This window comes from Aulostomus chinensis, chromosome 7 (assembly GCF_037954235.1).
Source record: "Aulostomus chinensis isolate RoL2024-O1b breed Wild chromosome 7, RoL_Achi_v1.0, whole genome shotgun sequence".
Lineage (NCBI taxonomy): Eukaryota > Metazoa > Chordata > Actinopteri > Syngnathiformes > Aulostomidae > Aulostomus > Aulostomus chinensis.
The window spans coordinates 18,338,721-18,350,842 of record NC_141326.1 but is presented as its reverse complement, the minus strand read 5'-3'; the positions used below and the strand labels follow the sequence as shown (position 1 = coordinate 18,350,842).

General features: G+C 40.1%; 1 long non-coding RNA gene across 2 annotated transcripts in view; it reads right to left on the bottom strand.

Annotated features, from left to right (window-relative positions):
• LOC147258855 (uncharacterized) overlaps positions 1-11,093 on the bottom strand; it is a 67,329-nt gene extending 56,236 nt beyond the window's left edge. The window contains exons 1-3 of one of the 2 annotated variants that reach the window (XR_015116812.1): positions 11,004-11,093; positions 10,222-10,325; positions 9,845-9,897 (exon numbers count right to left, since the gene is read on the bottom strand). This is a non-coding gene — a long non-coding RNA (uncharacterized LOC147258855). Of the gene's footprint in view, positions 1-9,844; positions 9,898-10,221; positions 10,326-10,424; positions 10,452-11,003 lie in introns of those variants that run through there. The other variant, XR_015116813.1, reaches the window with a different exon arrangement.
• Positions 11,094-12,122: the final 1,029 nt, after the last annotated feature.

Genomic DNA, 12,122 nt, shown 5'->3' with positions numbered 1-12,122 from the left:
TTTTATCACTTTATGGCCGCAGGTAAAGAACAACTATAATAATATTCCCATCTTCCTGTACGCTTTACCTGGACAGCCAGATGATTTATTAGGATCAAAAATCACAGTACAGGTAAGGGCAAATTGCATTTTTGATTATCAAGTAAGATCATGTTCTAAAAGTATGTCTTCTCCGGTTCATTCCCACTGGAACAAAGAGCCTCCTCCAAAGATACAATGGTTCTGCAAACAATGTCTCCACACAAATCCCCAGCTGATCTTTTTTTCCTTGTTTCTCTCCACGCTGAGATGACAGACTGGCAAGTTGTTGAAGGTCATCAGAGCAGTGCCGCCTGGTCCCCTGGAGCTCAGGTGATGGCCAGGCCACATCCCCGAGTGCTCTTGCTGCTCCAGGCCACAGCAGAGACAAGCCCACTGGGGTGTCACGTCGCAGTCTCCATGGAGATGAGGCGACAGGCTGGCCGCGGCACAGACTCACACCTTTATGGTCAGCGAGTTAGCATCTCTGAGGAGACTTCCCTCTGTAACAGCAGTTGTGATCACTCCCACCCCAAAAATCATTGACCATCTCTTTTTGTTGTCTTTTTTTAATGCCAGCGTGAGCACAGCACATGGCGTGTCTCACCCTCCGTGCCCTGGCAGCGCTACCCTTGTGAGGCCTGCTGGGAACAGTGGTGAGATGTTAGATAAGACCTGCAAGTCTGGGCAGGGCCTAGGAGGGGATGAAACACAAGGGGACTGCCCACTCTTTCTATGGGCCATGCTCCATTATGGTTTTATCTTGGGGTGTGAAAGTACCGTTCCCAAATGCTGTCCCCTTTAAGGTCTTCTCACAATTGGCTGCTGAAGAAAACCGACCTAACAGTTCAGTATCCCTGCTGATCTACTTTCTCATCTCTCATTAGAATAATCATATTTGACAGACAGCTGAACAGCAGATGCACAGTTTCAAATAGCTTTCACGTGAATAAACATATTGATTTTGAATGTGTAATTGTTTTCTCACTGTGTATGTGTGTCCTAATCAGAGAAATGAATGATAACCTCTTCATCACTCAACTCCCCGAGTGTTCTTACTGGAAGCCATATTGATTTTGTTAGTCTGAGAGTCCTTGCATTGCCTGGCCTTTACCTCAGGGACAAATCTAATTGTTTATCTCTGGACAGACTTCTGCCTTTACTCCCTTCTGTCTCATTATGTGCCAAGATTTGTCAAGTCAAGTCTCTCCACACTCTCAAATCTCGCTTTACAACATGTCATTCGGCAGAACACTACAGATGGCTTACTTATCAACAGACCCTCCCACAAGGAATGCTACAAACATGACAGCACAACACACTTGCAAAAAAAAAAAGAAAAAAAAAGAAAAAGAAATATACCCATACAATGAAGCCACATTCTGGAGACACCAGTCATGTTTGTAAAAAGCTGTTGTTGTTGTTTTTTTTATATCTTTGTGTATCTTTAAACTTCTCAAATAACAACTGATTGTTTCAGAAAAACAAAAAAAATCTGCACAACAAAGCAGCATTTGTGTCGATATTTCACATCTTCTAATCGGGTACTGAACATTGACGCCACAATATTATTGAATACTGACAGATGCCTCATCATTTAATATCAAATTCCTGTACATAAAGGAATAAATCCAAGTTGCCATTTATTTTTGATGTATTGAAACTGCTTTGATTGGAAAACCCCCAAACTGAAGTCAAGCCACATTTTTTATTAAATTGGTTTATAACTGTTTTTGAGTGAGAAAATACCAAATAGCTGAGAAATTAACCCGAGTTTTGTAACATGAAGTGTATCATTTTGTGAAATGGTTTTATATTGATATCTAAAGAACCATCATTCAGGACCCAATACCAGAGTAAATGAATCTTTAAAGTAACCAACATCAATAATTCTATACCTTGCCCTATTTACAGTACTATAAAACACTGACTTAAATGAAATTCAAACTAAATACAACTGGTACTCTTTAAATCAAATTTTTAAAAAAAACAGATTTACTTACAATATTCCATTTGATGGGCAGTGCCAATGAGTTTGGAGGTCTATTTGCACTAAAGGCAGTATACCCTGAGAGATAATGCCTGATGGAATCAAAGACCAGAGGTCATTTAAGCATTTCTGAAATCCAAATTCTACTGTGTTAAACAGGAAAAACACCCTTCCACAATTTACAATGTTTTGGTGTGTCAAACCTTGATGAAGTACACATACAAAAACATTATAAAAATATGTATTTATGTTTTACAGCAATAGGGAGCAGAGTATAATATGCAGGGGTTTGTTATTGGTGGTTTGCAAGTTTGTACCTGTCACTGACACACCTGCATACTGCAAGTTTTTTTGTTTTATTTTAGCTTTTTTTTTTAATTGTACAATAAAGTCCCTGGCTGATACTGTATAACACAAAACTGGGCAGCTCTACTGAAAGTGTTAAACTAACTACAGTAAACGCGCAGCGTACATGAGTTTTATTTGCTTGACTGGGGATGGCCAAGACCCGAGATATTTCTGCTCTAATTTGTATGAGAGTACAGTTCAGATGAAACGATAAAAACTGAATCTGAATTTTAGTAGCTGCTTAAGAAATCCTACAATCCATAAAGCTGTAGGACACAGTGATTCAAATCAGATAAGGGTTAATGTTTTAAGTCAAGCAACTGTCTTGTCTAATTAAATCTTTTGGCTGCCAAGCTACAGGCTACAGTAAAAACTTTCCTAGATGGCGGCCAGACGATAACACAGTAGTCAAAGGTAACGTCTGTAACGGTTGACTAAATTAATGTTATGAACAATGGTTTTTTGTTATTTTTTTTTTTGGGGGGGGGGGGTAAATAAATGTTTTATCATCTTGTCTTTTCACCAACCACCCAAACTCTTTCAGGCCATTGGAAGCCCTTGGTCAGGTTTTATCAGTGTGTTAACTTCAACGAAGTAGGCCAGATCAATAAGCACATTCTCAGAAAGGAGCCAGAGAAGAGAGTTGGAGGCGCGGGGGAGACAGGCGCGAGAGGCAGGGAGCAATCAGAGAGCTCTGGATGTATGAGTGTGTGTGTGTGTGTGTGTGTGTGTGTGTGTGCGCGCGCGTGCGCGTGTGTGTGTGTGCCTTCAGGAGTGGATCGATGCACTGACAGGAGCTCTGCTTTGTTCTCACACAGTGCTCAGATGTTAGGCGTGCTTAACATGATTGCTTAAAGGTTTTTGTTTGACTACTTGTGTTTTTGTTTGTCATTTTTTTTGCCCTACTTATGGTATATCCTGTTGTCCCTTTTGTTAGGAAGTTAGACAGGTTGTGCGATCTTAAAACTCATTGTTTCGTACTCTTTTTTTTGTTCCCAAATCAGCAGGGGTTTTAACTGGCATTTCAGTCTTCAAAATTTGACAGATTTCTGAGCGTGAATAATAATTGTCAAGTCCATGAGTAAGGGCAGCACAAAAAGAAAACAACAACAAGAAAACAAGCTGCTCTGAGTGAACAATTTCTCAGAAAGTAATCCTCATTAACAACAACATGCTTCTGAAACTTAAAAATATATCAAATAAGTAAGGAAGCATTGAGAAAGACTTCAGTGCCCTTCGTTCTTTTAACATGAGCACCGTTTGCTTTTGACATAATGGGTCTTTGACATCGCTTGTCATTTTTGTAGTTCTAACGAGTTTTTCATCTTTACAAAACACCATTCTTCATCCTGACGCCAAACGGCCAACCCCAACCAAGTTAAGCACTTTGCCTCACTAAATATTCTGCCAAGAATTACATCTAACAAGAACTTGGGTGTGCCTGCATCTTCAGAGAAAGGTGTTGACCGCAAAGGACAAGTAGGTGTCAATAGATCTACTCTCGGCGCCTATGGGACACTGAGACGCATGAGCTCTTTTCCAAGGCTTTAATAAGATAGCACAGATGCGCCCTTGTCTCAGCACAGCACTACGTCTCATTGTACTTTGGCCTCGCAACCCTGCCATTGCAAGACCTCCATTGCTCTCGCAGCCTGAGAGGGTCTCATTAGGACAGACAAACGAAAACCGGGGTCAAGGTATATAAAGGTAGCCACAGCTAAGGAGCATGCCTCTAAGATGAGTTGGGAGCTCCACCACGTCCTAGAGCCACCCCTGCAGACCTCTGTCACTCCCCGTCATGACCTCCAATATCCACCATTATTTGATGAAGCAGAGCTTGATAATTATTTAGTGTGGATGAAGGAGGGGGCACAGTGTGAAAGGAGTGTCTCACTCTAAGGGAAAGGATAGTAGGGGATGACAGGAAAAAAACTAACAAAAAAAAGATCAAAAGCAGGCCTTTCGCTTTTCATGCCTCAGAGGCTCCAAAGAGGATAAAGAACAATTGGGCCCTGGGTATTCTGTCCTCTCTGGCAATTAGACTCAGCTGATGAAGTGAAAGGGATGAATGGCAGGGTTCAAGGCCCTTCTCCAGGATTCACACAACAGGGTGTGTGTGTGTGTGTGTTTTTTTTTTTACCTTCTTCTCCTTTATCTTCATCTCCCTTTAGAGTGGCAGAAATGCAGCTGAAATATTTCCAGATGAAGACAATGTGATTCAAGGTGCCAAAAATCATAATCAGGAGGGATGATTAGACCGGGGAGGTTAAAGAGAAGCTCGGAGGGCACAAACATGACTGCCGTGCAATCATTTTCAAGAAAGAGACGAGACTTCTGATGAAATTACTACTACTGCTAGAAGTTGGGATCATGTATCCATCTCTCAGTGCCATTAACTGCTATTATAAGCCGTATTGTTTTCCAAAGGCTGCAGCAGATGCACCTGACATATGGACAATTGCTGCGAGTGTTCAATGGGTTCAGGGACGTATGTGATTGGCTCTTTACCAACTCAACCAACAGCATGATTTGCAAAAGGTTTGGTTCAGACAAGTAACGTGTTCCTTTATATTATCCTCCGCTGAAACATCTTCAAATCATGTTAAACTTTGATTTTATATGCAAGATTTACCATAGGGATGTATTTTCTGTCATTTTTTACACTGCTACGAGTTGTTTAACATCGGCTAAGGAAAAAAAAAATCAAGTTTTACTGCAGTATAATTTAACATGTTTGCTATTCTACTTCAAAGAGGCAAAATTGAGTTTCATTTGCATTCAGGTAGATTTTGATATGTTTCACACTCCTATGGGCTGCATTTGAAACTCACGCATTATGATTAAAAAAAACATTATTAAAATCTACTACAACTACACATTTAGAAACTATTTTCTCACTGTCCAAAGAATGAGGCAGGTAAGAAGGTCAATTTACTTTATATGTTTGCATCCACCACCATATTTTAAACCGGTTTACACTTCATATTTCCAGGTTGTACATAATATACAAGAAGGTATACAATCCATGCCAGTTCGTTCATGGTTGTACATCAATCACTTATTAAAGTCTTACTTTGAAAAGTTGATTCTAAACTTCATGCCGAGTTATTCAATGGTAGAAAGTTGTTGATCTTGGCAAACATTTTAGCGAAAATCCGGTTGCTCTGGATTTACGTGTTCAATTTGGAGGATGAAAGAAGGAAATAGCCAATATAAAAAGTGGTAGGGTTGAGGGCAAATGTCTTTTGATTTGATTTGTGTGTTGGGAGTTCTTTTTCTGAGCTTAATGAGTGAACTTAAGGCGAAGCAATACTTGTTCCATGCTAAACAAGGGAACTTAAAAGCAAAATCTCAAAACGACACAACCCATGCTGGTAGGCTTCAACCAGTGAATAAGAAATGCAAATAACATTTCACTTTTTATAAAGAATCATTGCAGAGGTGTATATTTAACATCACCATATCTTACATGCGTGTACTTGCAAGCCACTAGCTGCTATTAAGTTATCGTACATTTCACAGAAAATGTCTTGGGGTGCCCATGCCAGTGAATGGGCCCGGAGGCTTTAGCAGTGCTGCCACACTGCACTAAAACCTTAAGATGATTAGTGATATTCTTAAAACCTAGCCCACTGATAATGTGTTTAAAGAAGCGATACGGCTTTTGCGAGCTTTGAGTTCAAAGTCTGTGAGGAATGGGGTCAGAATGCCAATGGGCTAAACAAAGAGTAGCCAAAACGGGCTTTGGGGGATTTGAAACTTAGGCCCCTGAACCCCTTTGATCAAAACAGAGCTACAACACATAGAAATACTTAAGTATCAAGTGCCTGGGACTCTGCTGCTGCCAACAACTCTGGAGTTTGGCACGTAGAATGACGTGAAATATGTTCAGTCAGTGATTTCACAAAGTTAATAAGAAGATAACAATTGGGTTTTTATTCACACTCCACTCGAGCGCTTCATCCAATAACTGACATCTGGGACAATTTAAGGTCTTGCAAAGGTTCTTCAAACCCGGTTCTCTTAGTTGGGCCAAATGGCCTTCAGCACTGATGAGTGCCAACTCTAACCTGAACATTTTCATATTTATAAATAAAAACCAACTTTCCTATGCCAAGTTGAATGAGTCGCGCAGCCTCTTTATTCTAAAACAAGAAAAAGGCCAATGTTGCTCAGTGTAGCTGCAAGTCCGCGTTTGGATGATCCTTTTTATAACTAATAACCAGGCGGTAAACACTTTTGTCTTACCTGCTTACTCAGTATTCAACTGGTAGTTTAGTAAATGAGCTTGATGATTAAGAACGAGAATAAAATGATTCAAACCTGAAATTAATTTCAATTTCGAGCAGCTTTGAGCAATTAACCAATTATGTTTTCATCTTATTCTAATGACGAACCCATTAAGTCGTTGAGAAGCACACTGTATTCAAAGTTATTATTATCAAATTAACAATTAAGGGATAAAAACTTAACCTGACCAAATGTACAGTCCGATTAATATTGTCAAACTTTTTTTTTCTCCTTAATGTCAAGATATCTCAAGTTGTAAGATGAATTTGAGCAAATAATCTAAAACTATAATCAATCAAAAACTTAATTAGATGTGTTTATCATTATCCTGTCATTATTGAAACACCTCCAGGCAGCTACATCAACAGCTGATTAGCGCTAGAGACAGAACAAATGATGGAGGAGATGATTAAATTGGCGAATTTCAATTAGACAATACAAGATCTTTGAATAGTTCCTTACGGTTTCTGGTGGTCAGCTCATATCTAAACATTTGTACTCACGTTTCCTGTCCACATGTAGTGTTCAAACAGCACACGGTGAGACATCCAGTGTCACTGATATACAACACCAAAAACCAATAGTTGAGTTATACCGTCTGCAACTAATAACTGCAGTAACTCCAGTGATATCATTGTTATCCTGCTGAAAGATGAATGATTCCACACCTCAATCAGTTTCTATTCAGATGAGGTAACACACATAGTACTTGTGGATGCTTTTACACATGCGGTACTACTCTTTTATGATGATGTTCACGCTTCTCTTGGCTGTTCATGTTTAATTTATGATAAGGATCACCATTAGCTGACACCTCAGCAACCAGCTAGTCTTACTGATGTCCTACATAACATTAAAGCAGGAAAGCTAAAGATGAAGTAAATTATACAAGCAATAAATAGCAGAACGTAAGGACGACTAAACCCGACACACTCATCGGGATACAACGGTACGACATCTATGGTGATGTCAACACCTTTTCTCGTCACAATGTCATAAAATGGCCAAAAACAACAAAAGCCAACCTGACATCCTCACATTGCACTTGGTGTCCCCTTAACCCTTCTCTGTTAAACCTGAATCCAAAGCATCAAAATAAGTGGCTATCAACTCAATGATAGACAATCTTTTACAACTGATTGTGGCTGATATTTACCGGTGTTGACGTTATGGGTAGAAAATAAACAAATTTAAATGATGTTTACATTTGGTACATGCAGAAAAACTCGAGAAAACCACCTGCAAATCAAGTATTTATGGTTATTTCCTCCACCGACACAATAAGCAAAGAGACTTAAAATAATCTGAGTTAATCTAAATAATCGTCCGTCAGTCCAGTACTGCTATAGGAACTGCGGATGCCAATGGCGTGCCAGTATCATTATGTATCTCTAATATCCTGTCCGGACATCAGCTATGAAATCAGACCAGAACTGAAGTTGACGCCGTGAACAAGAACTTGGAAGGTTTTTTTTTAATCCCCTTATTAATTCAAATCATCACTTTTACTTTCGGCTCTTGCCAATCGAATGAATCCATATCAGAAAAGAACTATCATAATAATACAGAAACGTATCAAAAATGGAAGAATTTTTCACCCGCTAAACACGGAGGAATCTTCCTCAATATTGGTGATCATTATTCAGTCGGTTCACACTAACAGACACCTCCTGATGACACAAATAGATGGGATACACCAAATATAATGGGTGTCTTTTTTTTAATTGTTCAAATATTCTCTCTTTTCTTAAAGGTGACAGGGCCATTACTCCAAAGTCACCGCTTATCGGCACCATCGCGGAGGATTAATGGTTTCACTTGTGCTAGTGAGAAATGTTTAAGTTGTCCCGATTATCAGTGCGAGAAAAAGAATAATGGTTATTTGTCATTGTGTTAAGCAGTGAGAGAGACTAATCAAACAAAAAGCAGAGTTAAGGGGCGTGATTAACCCTTCGTGGTGAGACTGAACGGGATGTGGGACGGTGACTAACATTAGAGCTTGCTGGATGGTTGGATGTTAGATCGTCAGCAGCTACATTGGTGAGAGTGAAGTAATTATGGTCACGCCAAGGCGATAAAAGTAAAAACAACTAAAACACAGAGCTTCTGAAGGTGGAGACATTTCAACTGGTGAAGATACCTTCAGACATCGATGTGCTGTTCTCTTTAATATCCCATCAATTTTAGTACATACTTGACGTGATAGCACGGACCGAGAGGTCAAACTACAAAATAAGGTTGTTTTTTTCCCACCGTTTTTTTTTTTTAATAGCATATAAGATTAAAAAAAAAAGGATTTAAAGCTCACAAAAGCAGGGCTGCAGATAGAGGGTGAAAATAAGCGTGCGGTTAAATTAAAGAAGATATAGAAGCAGAATTATGAAAAAAAAACAGGTCTGCACAGTCAGGCAAATATTATTGTAAGTGTTCAAATATCATCTTAAATTATAATGCCGATATCCAGGTTTGGGTTTTTTTTTCTTTGCAACAACAGCAATTACCACCAGCAATAACTGCCATACATCCATTTAACACGTTTCTCTCGTGAAGGATCCCCCCCCCACCCCCCCACCCCCGACGGTCCCTGAGGCTTTTGGGAGCGGTCGTGCAGGCTTGTTCCTGCAATCCACTACATTGTTTCCCTTGTCTGTCACCTTTATAGTATCTATTAGCCACTCACTACTATCTGTTTGTGGGGCATTTTCCTCTTCCTTTTCCCCATGAATGTTTTATATATTGGAGAGAGAAAGATTGTTCTCTGCAATGAGGCCAGCGTGGCCTCAGTAAGACAAATTGCTCCAGAACGTCTAAATGGCAGTCAATGATAACTCATTGTAAGGAGAGTAAGTGACTTCCAATAGAGTGGATAGGCGACAGAGAATAATGGCAGAGCACAGGTGAAAAATAGATGTTTGGCTCTGTGTAATTACTCCATTAGGGGGCTCTCTGTTAATCTACCAAACCACAGCAAGTGTTTTTACAGCGATGAGGAGGTGACAGGCGAAAATGACTGCAACTGGACAAAGAGGTGCCCCGCTACCTCCCAATCACAACACACACTATGAAGTGTTTACTAATGGCCAAATGTACTCTGAGTCTCAGCGCTCGGCAGCATCCCACATGAGCAGCTCCAGTTAAAAGTAAGTGTGGTGATACGTGTACTGACCAAGTTCAACATTGAGCTGACATATTAATTACCTGCAATATGGTCCAGAGTGCTTTCACCTCCTCCGTCTGGATCAGCTGCGAGCCTGGAAAACATGAAGATCTGGGTTAAAACAAGAAAAAGGGGACAACGAAAAAAAACAAAACCTTAACCCGCCAGAATCAACATCCCCATTCTGCTGATTTCCAGACAAACATAATGATAACCATTTTTTGACCATTTGGTGTCTGCTGCTTCCGCCTGTGGCAATCTAGACAAAAGAAGCCTGGGAAAAAAAAAAAAAGGCCCAATATGGTCTTATGAGTTTATTCTGACCACACAATCTGCTTTCTTAAGTTAACTTTTAAAACACTGCTATGAGCAGTGCCCACAGCTTTATCACAGAAACTAAGATTGACCTTGTATTCACCTTTAGACTATTTCCCATCTGTTTAGGTTCCACCCTACCATCCATCCCAGTTGGCTGTAGGCCCACTTTGTGTTGGGCTTCTCAGTGGAACCCCGAACAAAACGCTGTGGGAGAAAAAGACTTGTGCATTCGGGGCTATTTCAGAGAGATTTCTGCTTGTATTGCTGCATCTTTTTGTTTTCTTCTTTTTTTTTGTTTTTTACCAGACAACTGCTTGGTTTCGTTGAGGGTCTTTCCTATGTGCAGTATAGAGAAAGAGGTTTACTGAATCCAAGAAGGTCAGAATATGTGATCAATTTTGCACTTAAAAAAAAAAAAAAAAAAAAGATGTGATCATCAAGTTGTGAGGCTGATAAAGAAAACACCCACCCACATCAACAGAAATAGACTTTCAGAATATTATTTTCTTAGCAGGAGTGACACGTGCATCCTCGGTTCTAGTGTGGCTCTGCTGATACAAACCCAGCAGCTCATTAGAGGTAAACTGACCTTCAACTAGATCAAAAACAGCGATCAGCGGGCAGGTGTACACGGCTCAATACACGCACAAAATAAAGGGAGAATACAAGGCTGGACAATTTCCAACTGCCCCCCCCCCCCCCCCCCCAAAAAAAAAGCTACAGGTTGTGGTGGGAGGATTCCAAATGCTAAGGTGCCATTATTACTCACTGCTGAAAACGAGCACGGTGACCCGATTAAAGCGAGAATTTCTGGGTCACGGTCTTGTTTTTCAATGCTTAATTTGTCTATCGATAGTGACACGGTCCGTGGCTTGCACCTACCTGTAATATTATCTTTGGAAAAGTCGTTGGTTCAGACAGGGGCCTTGTCACTGTAACCCAACACGGAGAGAGCGAGCTGGCCTGTAGCTTTGATGGAGGACAGGAGGAAGCGCCGGCTGGATGTTGTGGGCTGCAGCGCCGCCCAGTGGCCGCTCTGCTCTCTGGAGCCGCTTGGAGCTGTCAGACACGGCAGCCCCCGGCTGAACACTTTCTCCACTTCTGGTCTTCTTCAGCCTTTGAAAGGTTGTAAAACAGGTAAGTAGAATTCATTGAATCCTAACGTATATTATGCGTATAAAAAAAACATAGAAAATCTGCTTTATCATATATATATATATACACATACACACATACATACATACATATAAGTCATGCAATTCAAAGGTTTAAGAAAATATGCATGATCAATGCAGGAATTATATTATCATTCTATGTTTGATATCATCTGATTTGTATTGATATTAGGAGCATTAGTGTAAGTGTTTTCCAACAATCAATGAAATGTTTAATCTTTGACAGATATATAAAAAATAGATAGATAGATAGATAGATAGATAGATAGACAGACAGACAGACAGGAATACTGATTCATGACAAGTTAACATAAATGTATGGCTCAGAATCTTAAGTCTAGTTTCAGTTTGTGTGTGTGAGAGAGAGAGAGATTCAAGCATCTCTTTATGTGCACCAATAGTGCAAATAAATACACAAAAATACAGACTTACATGACACTCTTCACCTGAGCTGAAACTAATAAACTTGTTTAAGTGGCCTGTACAGCAAACAAAGTTCAGTGTGGTCCAGCCTTCTCAGGGATTCCTCTGCATCAGAAGCACTGCCCTTCATCTCATGCTAATGTAGAAAGAGAAAAAAAGAGATATCTAGCTTTAAAGACATGGCAGTCTGTTAAAAAGGGCTGTGCTCAGTGTTTGAAGCCATAAACGTGACAGAAGACTTCAAGAGGAAGACCCAAGACTGGCAGTCTAAAGATGAGTGAGAGGCGGACAGGCAACATGTTTTTTTCCCATCCAGAGGGATATTCTGCAGCCAAGCTTGATTATTAGAGATGAAGGACAGGCTGAGAGGATGTGGGATTGTTAAATCCTTGAATCCTTTCAA